Here is a 19,728-nt window from a genome sequence, read left to right as displayed (position 1 = left end):
CTAAAAAAAATGGCATCCCTATGTTGTTTTTTGCTAAAAAAATGAGTTTCTTTTTTCTCTCCCCCCCCCCCCCTCCCTCAATGAAGATGATGCCTTTTTGTATATTCTCTTTGATGATGAGAATAATGACAAAAAAATAGGCCCCCCTCTTTCCCGAAAGTTTCCTAGCAGGTATTAGTATCTTATCCTAGTGCCAAAAGGTACCCAATTCTGTTATGGCATCCAAAAATGTGTAAAGGCGTAGGGGAGTTAGGTAGGGTAGTGGTAAGGTGGGGTAGGCATGGTTAGGATGGGATAGAATTTGTTAGGATAAGGGAATCTTAGGGATTAAGGATTTAATTGAAATTTGTTATTTTTGTATTTTATGGGGAATATTAGACTGGTGAGGGTTCATGGTAAGGTGAGCTAAAAATGGATAAAATTGAACTTCGGGGGGGACAAAATTAGGTGTCTACAAGGGGTATGAAAGAAAATAGGACTAAAGCTCAAATGGGGTAAACAAAGGATGACACGATGTTTGGATAGCAGAATGAAATGTCTTCGTCATATCAATCCTTGAAAATGCTAGTACATATCATGCAATATGAAAGTGAGAGATGAAGATCATTTGTGATATTTTTTACAGCACTAATTTTAACTGAGACTGTGCATCGCTACTTTTTCTGCAAACTCCATCTTTATTGTACATTCCTCATGCTTTCGTGGAGCTAATTTTCTATTCCTTTTGATGTAGGATCACACATCCACTATTTGACTTAATTGAGACATGTCTTTCAAATATTGACCAAGTTATTCTCATGATTCTCAAAATAATTGCCTTAATTTTCAAAGAAGGCCTCAACTTGATCACCAAATGCCCCAGCACTCTATCTATTTTCTTAGACGCTCTCTTTTTCTTACTTTAACCCTCTGATTCAATGCTCATGCTTAAAATGGATTTTAAGATCTGGCTGAAAATTTCACTAGCATGTCATATGACTAGAGTCAAAATAAAATATACTATGTAAAGAAAACAAACAAACAACACATATTTAAAACACAAAGGAAAATGGGACACTTCATTTAGTTGAAACAAAAGATAGAAGAGTTTGAACATAAACGACAAAAGGAAAAAAAACAAGATAGATCCCGAACTACAACCCTGAAATAATTCGGATAACGGAAAATAAAACAAAACAAACTACCAGACCTCTTCCTAGTAGGGAGGGGGGTGACTTCTCAATTGCTCAGCATGACATCTTAGCCACTGGTTTGCATATAAGCATGACTAGAGTTTCCTTCACTATCAATGTTCTGCACCATAATTGATCCATCTTGAATCATCTTCTCAATTTATCTTTTCAAATCTCGACAATCTTCAATACTATGACCCTGAGCATCAGAATGATACGCACATCATACATTAGGATCAAAATTTCTTGAACACCAATTAAGAGTGCACCCAAGTAGAGGAGTGATTATGCCTTATTGTACCAATCTCTGAAATAAAATGGTATATGAATCTCCAATTGGTGTGAAGCTATCTCTTGACTTCTGCCTCATTTCATCATTCGGCTTGGATCAAAAATCAGGCTTAGAAGGGTTTTGGTATGTTTGTGGAGTGAAAGGATGACTCTGGGGCGTTGGGGTATGCCATTATGGGTAAGATGAAGGTTGAACATATGGTTGTGCATTATACACTGGATATGGATATGGAGGAATATAGTATAATGGATTTTGGGAGTGATTAGGTGGAGCTTGGGCATAAACTTGAGCTTGAGCCTGAGATCGATGACGACGTGGTCTTTTTGACCTTTCCCGCTGTCTAACTACAAGAGCAGATGCATCTTCCTCATTCTTTTTCTCTCCAACACTTCCTTAACCCTTTTGAATTGCTTGAGTAGTCGCTTTCAATGTTGCAAAACTAACAATGCAATCAGTCTTAATTTCCTCTTCTATCATCTCCCCCATTTTAAGGACCTCAATGAACAACTTGCCTAATGCAAGTAACAAGTTTTGATAATATGTGTCGTCCTACTCTTGAATAAATACCTCCACAATCTTACTTTCTTTTATTGGCGGTTTTACTCTAGCAGCTTGTTTGCGCCATCTGATCGCATACTCCCTGAAACTCTCAGTATTCTTATTTTTTATACTAGTTAGGGTTTTTTCGTCAGGGATCAATTCCACATTGTATTGAAATTGTTGCACAAATTCATTAGCTAGGTCATCCCAACTAACCCACTTATCAATGTCTTGGTGAACAAACCATTCCAAAGCTAGCCTGAAAGACTCTCCCCGAAATAAGCTATGAGTAGTTCTTCCTTCCCTCCAGCACCTCTTAATTGGTTACAATAGTGCCTTAAATGTGTCATTGGGTCCCCATGTCCATCATATTTCTCAAACTTTGGTATTTTAAAGCCAGGAGAAAGGTTTTCACCTGGAAACATGCATAAGTCCTTATATGAGCCACTTTTGTAATCCCCAAGTCCTTGCAAGTTCTTCATAGCCAGTTCCAAACTTCTCAGTTTTCTAGTCATTTCCTCTTGTTCTTCTGCCATAACAGGCTTCTCATTGTTAGGAGGAAATTCAGGCGGGTGAGTGTCACCGTAAAGACCAATCGACTTGAATGTAGGCTTGGAAGTGTAACACTGATCACCAGTAATATCCAATGCAGGCTCTCTTGTAGAGTAGGGAGGCGCAACTTATGGATGAACATTAAAAGGAGGAGCTTCAAGTGGGGATTGCGCTGCAAAATCATGAACAGCAGGTGGAGCCGAGTATGTGGTAGTCTTGGATTGGGGAGTGAGGAAATGAACATTGAAAGTGGTTAGATATTGTTGCCCCGGAGTCGATCCTGATGCATGTTGTGGCATGTCAACAAAAATGAAAAATTGTGCATGTGACACGAGAGGCAAGCTAGAAAGATACTCCAGATTATCATTGGAAACTGGAGGAGGCGGCAACCTATTAGCCCAAGCTCAATGCATTTCTATCATTTGTTGTCTTAATTTTTGAATCTCTTCATTAGCTTCTAAATTCTCATTTCCTGAACTCCCTATCTGATTAGTGACAACAAACTCGATATTTTTGTTGGCCATAACCTTCTTTATGACTTGGTGTAATATGAAGGACCAGCCAAAATGCCACAAACCAACCACCTCAAACTAACTGAACAAGAGATAGCAAATGCGTTAGAGTTCAACACTTTCTCAAAATCTCTTTTTTTTTCTTTTTGAAAAGGTCACCGAACCCAAGAAGGGTACCTACATATCTCACCCCCGAGAGAGGAGAATCAGGTATGCGTAGTTCGTAAAGTCTTGCCAAAATGGCCAAATAAACTCTTTTTCTTTTTCTTTTTCTTTTTCTTTTCCTTGAAATTTTATGAAGAAAAGAAAAATGACAAATTGTCAAAAGAATAGACGAAAACCTTTTTGAATTTTTTAGCTTTAATAACCTATACAAAATGAAACCTATGATTACCAAAGAAACTCTTTTTTGGGTTTTCAATTTTAAATTTCATACGAAAATGAAACTTGAACCTATAAAAGGAAAATCTTTTTTGTGGTTTTCTTTTAAAGTTGTATGTGAAACACCTACACTAAGTGAAGAGTGAAGAAATTTTTATTTTTTTTTTGAATTTTTAAATAAGATCCCCACAACAATAGGTTGCCTATGTATCTCACATCTCGAAAGAGGAGAATCAGGGGTGCATAATTCATCCAGATTGGACAATTAAGGATTATAGAACAAACAAAACCTTGACTTGAGAGACACGACTGTACGATGAAAATAAAATCTTTTTGGATTTTTAATTTGACACTTCATACAAAAATAACATCAACAACTATGAAAAAAAAAATTTTTTAGTATTTTCATTGTACGAAATGTAAAAAATTTCTAACATCTTTTTTTGCATTTTTCTTTTATAAAAATTTCCATGAATGAAATTTTTTTTTTTTGAAGTTTTCGAATTGTGAATGCATGCTAAACGAGACAAAGGAAAATCTTTTTGATGTTTTTGAGAAAATGAGTGCGGAAGGTAAAAAAAAATCTTTTTGAATTTTTGAATTGTGAAAAACAAAAGCCATAAAAAACTCTAAAAACTACAAAACTCTTTTTTTTTTTACTCACTTGTTCTTCTATTTTTTTCAATAATTCTTGCCTACGCCCTTTACTTCTAACACATGCTTTTCCCAAATCAGTCCGTCAAATGACCACGTTATCCTCAAAGATGTAACATTTAGCACGTAGAGATGCTTTAGAGGTGAGCCTCCTACAAAGGGCTATGTGGGTCCCTCTAGGTCTCAATATGATGCAGATAAGCATGACCTAAAGGCCGACCTACGCTGGGGTCCACTAACAAGGCTGTTCGGGGGAGCGTATGGTTGATAGTGGATTGCTTTAGCTGTCCACCTACTCCATAAAATCCAACGCCTCCCCCTCCTAAAATAAGGGTGACTCAACTATAGGTCGTGTACACACGTGTACTACGGACTTATTGCAGAAAGGAAGACTTGAATTATGCACATGATGCCAGATATAAAGCGGTAACACATAAAGTAAAAACTGTAAATAAAGAGAACGTAGGCACTCAACAATGATAAACAATAACACAAAACAACACAAACAAAATGTCTATACACCTATAGTGCCAAACTAAGCCGATACAACTCCAAAATAAGCTCGAATTCTGAAAATTCCCCAGCAGAGTCGCCAGAGCTGTCACACCCCTTTTTTGTACTCCAAAAAGATTCGTTTTAAGTTCAAAAGGGATTTTATTAATAAGTGACAAAAGAAAATAATTTGTTTCGAAAAAAGGATTTATTTTACAATTAAATTCAGAGTCGCCACTTGGTATAATCTGGTGTGCCAAGTCACCTTTGAAAAATCCTTTTCAAAATCGTTTGACTCTTTGAAACTGGTTTGCGAACAGAGATTCCAGCTAAGGAATTCTGTTGACCAAGGGGAAGGTGTTAGGCACCTCTCGAACCACGGTCGCTTGGTGGAACTTATTGGCTACTTTGACATTATAAAATGTATAAACCACATAAACACGCAAAAAAACAAGCAAACAAACAAATCAAAAAAAAATTAAAACCAAAGTAATGTCCAGTCCGAATTATACAGTCCAAAAATAGAAAAATACAAAAATAGAAATCCTATTTAGACAAATCCTAAACTATGCTCCAATGCTTTACCCGATGTCTCGGGCCTTCATCACGAACGTCCTCCAAGTACAAGATACTTCAAGGCATTCCCTGGATAAACCAATACAAATCCCTTGAGTCATTCCCCGGCCAAATGAATATATTTTTAGTGCGAGAAAATCAAACTATTCAACAAAATTTCAAACATTCCACGAAATTTCCAACATTCAACCAAAGCCACAAATTTTAAACTTTGTCTACCCAACCTTTGTTTGCCTAAATCAATCGACCTATCGTCATACTATCAAGTTCAATTAACGTTCATTTCAAGTCAAATAACCAATGAATCAAACTAACCAAAATTCACCAACTATATCAAGTTTTCAATTCTCATCTCCGAATTAATTCTCCAAATTCCAACAATTCACGATCACCACTTTAACAATCCACAATCATTGTCAACGAAACCAAACAAACAAACGATATCACCAAATATTCATATCATGCTTCAACAAACCAAACACGCATATATAATGAAATTGAAATGAGAAGGAAATAGAGTTGGACCTCAAATCAAGCTTTAAACCACCACATTTCTTTCAGTAAATCCAACAATACATAGAAGATAAGCAACGATTGGAACCCAAGCCACAAGCTTCGAACCAACGAACTCAATCCGAACCCAACTCGATAATTCAAAACAAAATCCAAAAGACCGACGATTAAACTAAAATTTGTGGACTGTTTTGACCAAGGATTTCGTTATTTATCAGAGCTCCAGTGAGCTTCACCGAAGAACTCGATAGTGATGGCGTCGGAGAAGGACGGATCGGGTCTTGGAGTCGATGTGGTATGGTTTTTGACCAGTTTTTAGAGAGACGGAAGAGAGGGTGGCTTTTTGGTGTTAGTTTGCCGGTAGAGATGGTGTCTCCGGTGAGATTTCGCCGGAATCTGGGTTTATGGGTCGGAATGGGCAGGGTTTTCTTGCTTTCTTTTTTTTTTTCAGATCGCCGAAGCTCTGGTGAGCTTGGGTTGCCGGAGATGGCCTCTCTTCTCTGATTCTCTCCCTTGCGTCTCTCTACTCTCTATCCGTGTCTCTCTCTCTCTACCTATATGTCTATGAATGGAGAAGAAAGAAAAAGACCCCAAAAATGTTTGTGTGTATTGTGTATATTGGTTAAAAGGAATCAAAAATGTGAGGGTGGGTGAGTGGGGTGGGTAGGGTAGGTAGGGTGTGAATGAGGTGTAAAAATTAGTTAGAATAAGGGAATATTTTGGGATTGAGGATTTAATTTGTTAGGATTTGTTGTATTTATGTTCTTGTGGGGAAAGTATAGAATGGGTGAGGGTACATGGTAAGATTAGCTAAAAATGAACAAAATTCAACTTTGGCAGGAACAAAATTAGGTGTCTACAATACAGTGAATAGATCTCGAGTTTCTCACCTTCATAGTGAAATTCATGCTCTTTGTGTTTGTTCTTTACTAAACATATAATGAATGGAGCATACACTCAAGGAACGAAAGGGGTACATACTCTTAATTCGTACTAATCAAACTTTTTTGAATTTTAGTAGTCTCGTCATCAGCTTCTGGGCTAACACCAACGATATTGTACTATGTTAAATAAGATCGTCAGGTGAGGCACTCCATCGAAGCTCTTACCTGATTTATCTCCAAAACAACTCATTGCTTCATCACTTCCAGGTCCAAAATTGGGGAAATCTGAATATGGAAAAGTAATTACCAAACACTGAACACAAATCTATTCTCTCTTCATTTATCCTAATTTCTGATTATTATTATTTTTTAGATAATTTGATAGCTTTACTATTTAAATAAACATCTGAATTGAGCTTGATATATTCATTGGAACAAAGTCTCTTTCCTTTGGGTAGGAGAAAGACATATGCGGTTGGATTAGTACAATTATTGGTAGCATTATAGTCAGTACTCCAAGAAATGCTGGCTTTTTCGATTGACCCCTTTACTTTAAATTCGAATTTGTTAACAACACAAGGTGAACTGTGTTAAATTTGACTGTCATAAAATACTTAACAAATTCTGATTGTTAAATTTTGCGAACTTATTTTATTTTATTATTTTATTTTTTTAATTTCTTTAGTTTCTCTATTTACTAAAAATATTACAATTTACTCCACATATTCAATATATTGATAATAATATTCATAGAAACTATTATAAAATAATTTAATAATTATATCTATTTACTTAATAATCTACTAAAAATATGGAACAAAAGTAAAGAAAAGATGTCTATAAATTACTCAAAAAAATAGTGTAACAGTAAAATAAAAATATAATTATTGTACATTTATGATAAATAAATTTTAAGATTTTTTGGTTTTACTTTTTTTCCAATTTGTTAAATTTGATCGGTAGACTTTGTCAAATATATGTAAATAAAAAGGATCATTTTTAACAATAGTGGATCAAAACTGCTCAAAAGTATATATGATAGGTCATTTTGAACCTACCCTCAAAAATACGAGATCTATTTTATTTCATCCCATATTTCAGGTATTTTTTTAACCAAATTTTGCCATAGTACTTTTGTGAAAGATGAGGCAAAGTTCAATGACTTTTGTATAACAAAACAAAGAATAATATGAATGTTGTGCAACAAACACAAAGTTGGATGACCACCCATTAAAATTTACTCCGTGAAAAGAGAAGAAGTTAAGAATAAACGAATAGTTGTGTGTGTGTGTTTGTCATATGGTTGTCTAAAATTGACTGACGGAGAAATGCATTGACTCGAGAATGTCTTTACATTGAATATGCATATCTAATTGACTTGATAATGTGAACTACTGATAGTTGACACATCAAATGATTAATTCTAAATTGCCATTTTTGCTCTATATATATAAACCTGATCAAAATTACTATTGAATAGAGAGCCAAAGCAAACATTTCTTGATTTCTTCTCTACCAACTTAATTAGTTTTGATCATTTTAGTGCAGCAATGGATTGTGTAAAACTTGTACTATTTTGTATGCTATATCCCTTTCTCTGTCAACTTGTTTTCTCATCATCCTTGCCTCATTTGTGCCCCAAAGATCAAGCTCATGATCTTCTGCAATTCAGGCAAAAGTTTTACCATTAATCCTAATGCTTCTTATTGTCCCAATTCAAGAACTCTTTCATGGAACAAGAGCACAGATTGTTGCGCATGGGATGGAGTTCGGTGTGACGAGACGACTGGACAAGTAATTGAGCTTGACCTCTCTTGCAGAGGACTTCAAGGCAAATTTCATTCCAACAGTAGCCTGTTTCAGCTCTCAAGTCTCAAACGGCTTGATTTGGCTGGTAACGATTTTTCTGGGTCGCTCATTTCACCTAAATTTGGTGAGTTATCTAGCTTGACGCATCTTGATTTGATGTATTCAAGGTTTACAGGTCTAATCCCAACAGAAATCTCTCACCTTTCTAGATTATATGTTCTTCATATATCTACTGTTGATCCGTATGGGCTTAGACTTGGGCCTTACAATTTTGAACTGCTCCTTAAAAACTTGACCCAATTAAGAGAGCTTTACCTTATCTCTATGAACATCTCTTCAATTTCTCTTCTTATTTAACAACTCTACTCCTTCCATGCACACAGTTATGTGGGGTATTGCCCGAAAGAGTTTTCCACCTTTCCAACTTAAAACACCTTCATTTATCATCCAATTCCCTAACTGGTCCAATTCCATCCAACGTAAGTGGACTCCAAAACCTAAAATTACTCGCCTTATCATCAAACTACTTGAATGGAACTATACCCTCCTTGATATTCTCCCTCCCATCACTACAATATTTAGTCTTGAGCAATAACTCTTTCAGTGGAAAAATTCAGGAGTTCAAGTCCAATAATGGATTTGTTTTCGCTTCTGTAAAACAAAATCATTTTCAAGGTCCTATTCCGAAGTCACTCCTAGACAACAAGTACCTAAAATTTCTTTTTCTTTCACAAAATAATTTCAGCGGACAGATGGCTTCAGCCGTCTGCAATCTGAAAACACTGATACTTCTAGATTTGGGAAGTAATAATTTTAACGGAACAATCCCACAATGTTTGGGTGAGATGAGTGGACTTCAGGTTTTGGATTTAAACAACAACCATCTCAGTGGAACAATTAATACAAGTTTTAATACTGAAAACCAACTCCACATCATTAACTTGTACAGGAATAATCTGAAGGGGAAAGTTCCACCATCGTTGACCAATTGCAGAAATTTGGAATTCCTTGATTTAGGAAACAATCAGTTGAATGACACATTTCCAAGTTGGTTGGGAGGCCTTCCTGATTTGAAGATTTTAAGTTTGAGATCAAATAAGTTGCACGGCCCTATAAGTGATTCAAGGACAGACAACTTGTTTGCTCAAATTCGAGTAATAGATCTCTCATCCAATGGATTTAGTGGAGATTTACCGGTGATCCTTTTTGAGAATTTTCAAGCCATGAAAATCATTGGTGAGACTAGTAGAACCCGAGAGTATATAGCAGGTGATTATTCTGGTCATTATGCGAAAACTTTGATAGTTACAACAAAGGGACTAGATCAGGAACTTTCTCGAGTTTTGACTACATACATGATTATCGATCTCTCAAGGAACAGATTTGTAGGTTATCTTCCAACCATTATTGGAGATCTCGTTGGACTCCGCACGCTAAACCTATCTCATAATGGCTTGGAAAGTGTTATACCAGCGTCATTGCACCAATTATCCGTACTTGAATCGTTGGATCTCTCATCAAACAAAATAGGCGGTGAAATTCCACAACAACTTGCATCTCTCACATTTCTTGCGGTGTTAAATCTCTCTCATAATCATCTCGTTGGATGCATTCCCAAAGGAAAACAATTTGATACGTTAGAGAACAGCTCATACCAAGGGAATGATGGGTTACGTGGATTTCCACTATCAAAAGATTGTGGTGGCGATGATGGGGTACCGCAAGCGATAACTCCAGTTGAGCTGGACGAAGAAGAAGAAGATTCGCCAATGATAAGTTGGCAAGTGTTTCTCATGGGTTATGGTTGTGGATTTTTCAGTGTACTCTCCACAATATGCATAATGTTGTCAACACAAACTCCAGCATGGTTTTCAAGGATGGTTGACGAATCGGAATACAAAATTATTACGAGAATGCAAAAGCACAAGAAAAGATATCATTGTGTGACCTCCAGGTATTCATTTGATCATCACTTGTCACACTACCAATTAACATATGCTCCAGAGAAGAAGACACTCTCTTGAATCTTTTGTCGACTTATTGCTAAACGTAAACCATTTTATTATTTGTTTAAGATCTGGAATAATTCTAAAGCTCTTAACTTTAATTCTTCATTTTCTTGGAAATTGCAGGTTCCGAGTCCACTGAGCAGATGGAACACAAATACAAGCTTGTATTTTCATAGTTTCTGATGTTGCTACTTCCTTCTTTTACATCTTTCTTTGAGCTAAGAATCTATCGGAAACAACCTCACTACCTTTAATATAAGGGTAAAGTCTACGTACACACTATCTTCCCTAGACCCCACTGTGAGATTCCAATGGGTTTCTTGTCGTTGTTGTTAGTTTCTGATGTTTCATGAAGAAGGTGTTTGTTCGCCTATGAATAAAGTCATGATTTTTCTTCCTTTGTGACTCGAACAAATTTTGTTTTCATTTGTGTACAGTGTGTAGAAATAAATTCAGCTTAATTATTAGTATATATCGTATGGCATATTCGATTGATAAACAGAAATTGGAAATATCCTCAGGTCATTCAATCAATTTCCTAACAAAACGTACAGTTTCTCATATTGTCATCAAACTACTTGAATTGGACGAACTACGCCCTCCTGGATATCCTCACTTCCATCACTAAACTTTGAGGACTATTTCTCGATCTATGGGGGTCAAGTTTTACAGGTCAAATTCCTTCTGAAATCTCTTATCTTTCTAAGTTAAACGTTCTTCGTATCTGGAGTGAAGATCCATAAATGCTTACATTTGGACCTCACAATTTTGAACTGCTCCTTAAGAACGTGACTCAATTAAGAGAGCTTGAGCTTTACGATGTGAACATCTCTTCAACCATTCCTCAAAATTTCTCTTCTTATTTTACAACTATACAACTTTTGAACGGACAATTATAAGGGACATTGCCCGAAAGAATTTTTCACTTTCCCATCTTGAAACTTCTTGAGTTATTGTACAATTCCCAGCTCACAGTTAGCTTACTGATGACCAAATGGAATAGCAGTACATCTCTCATGAACTTATACCTCTCTAGCGTGAAGTTTAATGGTACGATACCTGAATCAATGAGCTATTTAACTTCACTGCATGACTTGGACATGAGTTCTGGTAATCTTTCGGGGCCTATTCTTAAACCGCTATGGAATCTCACCAACATAGAGAACCTGTCCCTTGAAAATAACAATCTTGAAGTAACGATTTATCCTTTCTTCAAATTTGGAAACTTAAGGGGGTTAAGACTTAGGGGAAACAACTTTACCGGTTTGATTCCTTCCAATGTAAGTGGGCTACAAAACTTACAATCACTCTACTTGTCATCAAACAACTTGAATGGGACTACACCATCCTGGATATATTCTCCCTCCCGTCACTATCTTGGTTATACTTGAGCGATAACCATTTTAGTGGAAAAATTCCGGAGTTCAAGTCCCAATCATTAATCGTAGTTACAATGATACAGAATCAGCTGGAAGGTCCTATTCCAAAGTCACTCTTGAACCAGCAGAACCTAGGATTTCTTCTCCTTTCACAGAATAATTTCAGTGGACAGATTTCTTCAACGATCTGAAATCTAAAAACACTTATAGCGCTAGATTTGAGAAGCAATAAGTTGAACGGAACAATCCCACAATGTTGGGGTGAGATTACTGAACATGTTTTAGTTTTGGATTTAAGCAACAATCGTCTCAGTGGGACAATTAATATTACTTTTAGTATCGGAAACCAACTCAGAGTCATCAAATTGCATGGAAATAAGCTAGAGGGGAAAGTTCCGCAATCTTTGATCAACTGCAAGTATTTGGAACTTCTTGATTTAGGCGACAATGAGTTGAACGATGCATTTCCAAAATGGTTAGGAACTCTGCCGAATTTGAAACTTCTAAGCTTGAGATCAAAATAAGTTGCATGGTCCTATCAAAGCTTCAAAGAACAAAAAGTTGTTTGCGCAACTTCAAATTATGGATCTCTCATCTAATGTGTTTACTGGGAATTTACCAACAAGTATTTTTGAGAATTTCCAAGCCATGAAGATAATCAATGAGAACGTGAGAGACCCTTGGTATGTAGGAGATCAATATGGTATATTTTATGATTCTGTGATGACAATTACAACAAAGGGACTGGATCTTAAATTAGCTCAAGTTTTGAATAGATTTGAAGGTTATATTCCAAGTATTATTGGAGATCTCGCCCACTCCTCACATTGAACCTATCTCATAATCGGTTGGAAGGTCTTATACCAGCATCACTGCACCAGGATAAGGGATACAAGCACTGATGTGCTGAGGAGGGTTTAGTGGTAACAAAGTCATGTAGCCAAATTGGAGGATTTTAATTTCTAGTGGATTTTCTTAGTACAAGAGCAGCAGGCTGAGAGAGAGTGTGATTAGTAGTTGGGGAGGGAGCATGTTCATGTTCTTTCTCAGTGGAGAGAGTATCAGTATGAGTGGATACGGAAGGAAAGAAAAGAGAATCTGAAGAGATATCAGTATGAGACAACTGCAGGACAGGAAATAAAGGAGAACCAGTAGAGTGTACTCGAAGGAAAGGAAAGACTGATTCTTTAAACACAACATTCCTACTAATGAAAAAGAGTTTGGTGTGAAGATCATATAGTTTGTACCCTTTCTGAGTAAAGGAATACCCCATGAAGACACAAGGTATGGATATAGCAGCAAACTTATTTGAACCATGAGTACTAAAGGCATAACCAAGACATCCAAATACCTTCAAATGAGACAGGGATGGAGGCTGCTGATGTAACAGTTCATAAGGAGATTTATGATACATAATTTTTGAGGGTATTCGGTTTAGCAAGTATACAACAGTGTCCACACATTCCCCCCAAAAATTTAGAGGTATACCTACTTGGAATCTGAGTGATCTGGCAATTCCCAAAATAGTTCTGTGTTTTCTTTCTACCACTCCATTCTGCTGAGGAGTATAAACACATGAGATTTGATGCAATATGCCAAGAGTAGACATAAGAGACTTAAATTCATGGCTAAAGAACTTACATCCATTATCAGTTCTGAAGACTTTCACAGATGTAGAAAACAAATTTTGAATTCTAGTCAGGAAATCTCTTAGCACAACTATCACTTCAGACTTGAACTGAATAAGAAACAACTAGGTGAATCTAGAGTAATCATCAACAATAGTAACAAACCAGCGGTTGTTATTATAAGTAGGTACTCTATAGGGACCTCATATATTACAGTGAAGTAGACTAAAAGGATCCTTGGACATAGAGATGCTAGGTTGAAAAGGAAGCTTTGTGAGCTTAGCAAGAGGACAAACAGTACATTCATGATCTTCATACTTCAAATGACTTAGTGCAGCATACCTCCTAAGCACTTCAACAGGAGCATGCCCCATTCTTTTATTCCAGAGAACACTGGAGTCAAACATCAGCTGCACATTATTAGCACATCTATTTACAATTATTGTCGGGATAGAACCATTTTTGAGAATGTATAACCCTTGATCTTCTCTACCAATACGCAGCACCATGCCAGTATAAAGATCCTAGAATATGTAAAAATCAGAAAAAAAATCCCACTGAACACTGCAATTCCTTGGTTAGCTTAGATACAGACAAGAGATTATATTTAAACTCAGGTAGATATAGAAAATCAGAAATGTAAGAATTCGTGAGCACACCAGAGGTGCCTTTGTGAGACACTAACACCTCTCCACTTGTTGGTAGATATACTTTACTTTGTGAAGATTGAGATATTTCATGGAAACTATGCAACAAGTCAAGATTCGACACCATATGATTAGTAGCAACAGTGTCAATGATCCAATTATCATTAAAAATGGAACTAGTTGGAACTAGCATAATACCTGCATTTGCTGCAGGTGGAGTAGAAGCCTTTTTCTCTTTTCCTTTGTTCAGCAGCATCACAATCTGTTGGTATTGATCTGGCGTAAAATGTGGAGTGTGAGGTGATATATGTTGTACTACACTAGACTGAGACAGCTGATCACTTGTAGAGAGCTACTTGGAGTATCATTAGGATGCAAATACAGAAGGTGATTATGGTCAATCTCAATTGTACTAGACATAGCTGTATTCCCAGGTGCTGCAATTGTAGTTGCAGCTTCTGCAGTAGATTTTTGAGTAACCACCATTGACTCAGCAACACAAGATGGGGATGATCAAACAGCAGCAGTATTTCTCATTGATTAGGTGAAATCAGCGATCTCTAGCATCAATTATCACCTTCAATCAGCCATGATAGCTTTGATACCATGTTAGATTTCTGTATTACTTGAGCTAAGAATCAAAGAAAAGGAAGAAAAGGAAGGATCTAGAAGAAGAATCTGATTTTTTACTAACTGAATTCTATTTCATTGAGTCTCTATAGGCTTGCATTTATAGTGTTGTTTGTTAGCTTCATGTGACAGCTGTATAGTGATAGCTGTCACTTCTAACTAACTAACCTCCTAACACATACAACACACCCACTAACTTATTCTAACAACCATCAACTTGATCACTACATTTTCTTAGCTCAACAATTTGATCAGTTGGCAAACGGTTCTTATGGGTTTCGGTTGTGGTTTGGTTATTGGATTGTCCATAATATACATAATGTTGTCAACTCACTATCCAGTCTAGTTTTCGAGGATGGTTGTAAAATTTGAACACATAATTATTACGAGAATGAAAAGGCACAAGAAAAGATATTGGTGTGTAACTTCCAGGTATTCAACTTAATCTCTATCCTTCATAAGATTACGTTTCATCCTTAAAGCTCTTAACGTTAATCCTTCATTTTTAGAAATTGCAGGATTCAAGTCTAATATACCACTGGTGATGCAAATGAGGACTAACTGTCACGCCCTAAGTCGAGGCCTTAGACGTGGCACGCACCCAATACAATTGCTACTACGAGTGAACGTTCTGGCATATCTCGTAAGCATCCAACTAACATAATGATTAGAGAGGAAATAGTATAAACTAAGATTTTTTTGTAAAGAAGAAAGTCTTTCATCAGTGTTCATTAATATCGCATAACATCTGAAGATACAATAGTCATGATAAATAAGACTAAGAATTACAAGATCTTTCTGACAACTAAACTAGTCTGTGAAGCCTCTATTGACTAACAATAAATGTCGGGAAAAGGCCCCGGTATATCCTGATACTGAAAGGAACTTAGAGAAATTGTTATATATAAATTTGCCCCAGGTAGCAAGGAGGATCACCAATAGCAGAAGATGATAATCCTAATGATGCACCTGACCGCGGACTTGAGATCCAGAACTATAACACCCTGTATTTCGGGCTAGAACATAAACTGTCATTCCTATGAGTAGATGTTCCAAAAGCCATTAATTTGATATAGATATAGTGTGTTAATCAATTATGTAGTGTGTGAATCTAGTTGAGCATTAATTGAGATCATAGAGGTCCCTTAACTCAAGGACGAGTTGAAAGCTTTCCTATCGTTCAAGTTTTAGTGAGCGTCAAAACTTGCGTCAAATTTAATTAGCCATAACTTTTTGTATTTGTTAAATTAGAGGGTCCACTATATATCAAATGAAAGGTACTTGAGTCCTCTTTCCAACTCCATAAATTTTGCCTAAATCCGATATTGGGATAAAAAGTTATGGCCATTTTACAGTAAGCTATTCGATCTGCCAAAGTACAACGGGGAAGACTGACGGACCGTCGCGCCAGCAACGAACTATCGCCCAAACCGTCGGAACTGAGGCAGTAAGCCAGTTTTCTGGCCATAAACCGACGGTTTGAGGGATGGTCCATCCCTAGGGCGATGGTTCATTGGCCACACTGCCCCGCACCTCAGTTTAGCGATCTAAGCCATTTTTAAAGAGATTTTTGGCTCTTTTCCACCATTTTTAACACCTAATTACATCAAATCAAAGGACCTAACTCCTCATTCAGCCATAACATCAAAATTAGCGGGGGGGGAGGGGGGGTTCCAAGAACAAGGAATCAAGAACCAAACTCTAAGTTCAAGATTTCCAAGAAACGAATCGTGATTCAAGTTCTTCTCTCTAAACTAATTAATCTAAGGTACATGGTGTTGTCCTAAATCTGATGGGCATGATTTTGATATGAATTTAAACAAGATTTTTAATAATTACATAAGTATGCATGCCATTATAAGTAGGGTTTTGTTTTTAACACAAAAAGCATGCTTTGTGATATGGTTTTAAGAAGAATATTAAAAGATCATGGGGTTGTTTGCTTATATATCTCAATTGTTGAATTTGTGAATATGTGATTTGAATTTTAAAAGGTGTTATGAATATGAAATGTGAATTTCTTTAATCCCCCATGATGATGTTTATGTACCCCACATGATACTCGTGTTAAACTACTGAGAGCATGAGTTTTATAACTACTATTGTACTACTTTATAAATGATGAAGTTTCTTGACTATTATGTGTTGGAAATCTTTATGCATGTGTTTGGTGTATGGGAGTCTTATTGGTGTTCAGACTATGATTTGCATAAGAGGTTTTGAGAATTGATATGGTACTGATAACTTGCATATCAGGGTATGATGATACCCCGCGGAGGAATTGCCTCGAATAAAAAGAAGAAAAGAATGTTATGAGTATGATGCATGTTTTGTCTTATATCAAACTTAAAGCTTAAATTGATATGAGTTATATGGTTACCCAAAGAAAGCACAAGTCAGATGACTCTATGCTGGAAACCGTGATTTGCCGACATGGGAACTTAGTACCCTGCTATGTGATCTTGTGTACCTAGTACTATGTCATTCCAAATTGGGACAAATGGTTAGGAGCCCTGCTTTGTGATCTTGGGCCCAACCATGACATATTGACTTGATTGGGGTTGTGGCACCCTGCTGTGTAATCTTGTGTGTTATTCCCTTACTAATACTCCAATCTTGGTGGCAACTGAGATTTGGCAGTTGGTGAAAATGTGAAATTGTAGGGTGTACCATCTAGCTCAATAGTGTTGCAGTATCATTGAAAAATCATTGTACTATGCCCATGTGTTTTTCAAATGATTTTGCGTTAACGTGTTTTATAATAGCTCCCACCTATGTTATATAAAAGTTGTATTTTTTTTGGATTACTCTGCATACCAGTACAATTGTATTGACCCCTTATATTTTAGGGTTTGAGGCTTAGTCTAGAGGTCCTGCAAAGCTGTAAAGTTTTCAGCCAGAAGTGAAGTGTGTGTGCAGTTGGTGAGCCTTTTTTATTTTGGAAGGCCTATTTCTTTTTGTCATATGTTATTATTTTGGTTTAGGTCCACTGGGGACCTTGTCCCAGTTTTAGTTATGATGACTGGTTTTGATGTACTAGAGATTTCGCAAACAATGATGTTAAAGGTTTTATTGAATTCTTTGACTTTTCAGTTGTATGATGTTATTGATCATGTTTCCGCATGAATCTATTTCCACATTCTACTTATGATTGTATGAACGCATGTATGATTGCCTGTTAACAAAGGGGCACTCGGGCCTTCACTACTCGGGATGCTCGTCACAGTCAGGGTCTTGTTCGAGTCATGACAAACTATCAGAGCACGGTTCATGTTCCCAGGGTGTCTACGAAATCACATTGGGTAGAGTCCTATTTATGGGTGTGTAGCGCTCCACACCTATAAGCAGGAGGCTGCAAGGCATTTAGGAATGTCTCACTTTCTTCATGTTCTAGTTCGTGTATGAAGTTAGAATATTCCTCTTTCATACTCTAATTCATGATATGGTGTCGCCCATACGAAAGTAAAGTTATCCCAGATCTTACTCTGATGTTCTCAGTATGTCTCGTTGTTGAGGTGATTTAAGTGCATAAGTCTAGAATCTAAATGGTATGGTCCTTTCTGATTGAGTCATGAAAGATTATAAAATTATGCAAGGACTTGAGAGGAGTCCATTAGTGCTTCAAGGTGTATTGATTCAAGTGTAAACATTGATCCTGATGAAATCGTGCTTTTTAGCCTGAGGTATTTAAGCGTATCCAGTCCCTTTCAAAAAATTTATTGCGGATGTCATGCATAAGGGGAATGATGTGTAGGAGAATATTGGAATTGTATTTCCACCTGAGTAGTATTGTATGTTAAAGTGTCATGACCTAGCGATAGTGAGATTGGGCCAAGAAGTTGGTGATATGAAGTCACAAGGTTGGAAGTCAGAGTGAGGGAGACTTTTGTTTTGTGTAAATAAATATTTTTAGTTGTATAACCGTCGATTGAGGGATTATTTGTCATTTTATATTGATAGACTAATGTGGAAGTAATATTGGTAGACTGTGAGGTATTCGATAGAGAAAGTGTTTGGCTGTGATTATAATCTATTCAAAACTAGGGAAGGAGCCTAGAGTGGATGGGTTCTATTGATGACTTAAGCCTTACCAGTCTGTACAACAAAAGCTATTGATGGAGATGTCTGCTTGCTTGCTTGATATTGAAGAAAGTCATTGTATTCTACTTCAGAAAAGTTGATTGGTTGGATTACTAGTGGGTATAGTCTGAGCAACATAAGCATTCTTTGGTTTACCATGGAGAAAGTAGCACACATCACAGGTAACCCAATTTGTTACAATAGCCACACCTTGGCCGAGGTTTCCAGAGTGGCTTTAATGTCTATTTCTAGTCTACGATTCTAGGACAGAAGACTTTGCAGGTGTCACTGGATGATTAGATGACATAGGCGGTGCAACCAATCACAAAATTCGAGTAAATAAGCCATCCATAACAGGAACGGTGGAGCGAGCGAAAAGTAGTTCGCATTAGAATCGAAGTAGGAATTAGAATATTATATAGAATCCTACTTGGAAAAGGATTGAAATGTGAGTGTCCTAGTTTGAAAAGGAGTCTAATCTAGTGTCTATAATTAATGTTTCAATGTATAATTTAGATACAACAATTTAAGGTAAAGCTCTCTTAATTGGGTCAAGTTCTTAAGGAGCAGTTCAAAATTGTAAGGCCCAAGTCTAAGCCCATACGGATCATCAGTCTGTATACGAAGAAAGTATAATTTAGAAAGGTGAGAGATTTCTACTGGGATTACACCTGTAAAACCTGAATACTCCAAATGAAGATGCGTCAAGCTAGATAACTCACCAAATTTAGTTGGAATGAGCAACCCAGAAAAATCATTATAAGACAAATCCAGCTGTTTGAGATTGGAGAGCTGAAACAGGCTACTGTTGGAATGAAATTTGCCTTGAAGTCCACTGCAAAAGAGGTCAAACTCAATTACTTGTCCTGTCGTCTCATCACACTAAACTCAATCCCATGAGCAACAATCTGTGCTCTTGTTCCATGAAAGAGTTCTTGAATCGTAACAACCGTGAGAAGCATTAGGATTAATGGTAAA

The 19,728-nt window shown here is 36.7% G+C and overlaps 2 pseudogenes; both read left to right on the top strand.

The window, feature by feature from the left end:
• Nucleotides 1-7,432: 7,432 nt before the first annotated feature.
• LOC107845853 lies at nucleotides 7,433-10,781 on the top strand (annotated as a pseudogene).
• A 138-nt stretch (nucleotides 10,782-10,919) lies between these two features.
• Nucleotides 10,920-13,790, top strand: LOC107860901 (annotated as a pseudogene).
• The last annotated feature ends 5,938 nt before the right edge of the window (nucleotides 13,791-19,728 follow it).

The sequence above is a fragment of the Capsicum annuum genome, chromosome 8, assembly GCF_002878395.1.
Source record: "Capsicum annuum cultivar UCD-10X-F1 chromosome 8, UCD10Xv1.1, whole genome shotgun sequence".
Taxonomy (NCBI): Eukaryota; Viridiplantae; Streptophyta; class Magnoliopsida; order Solanales; family Solanaceae; genus Capsicum; species Capsicum annuum.
This window is presented reverse-complemented; position numbering and strand designations above follow the sequence as displayed.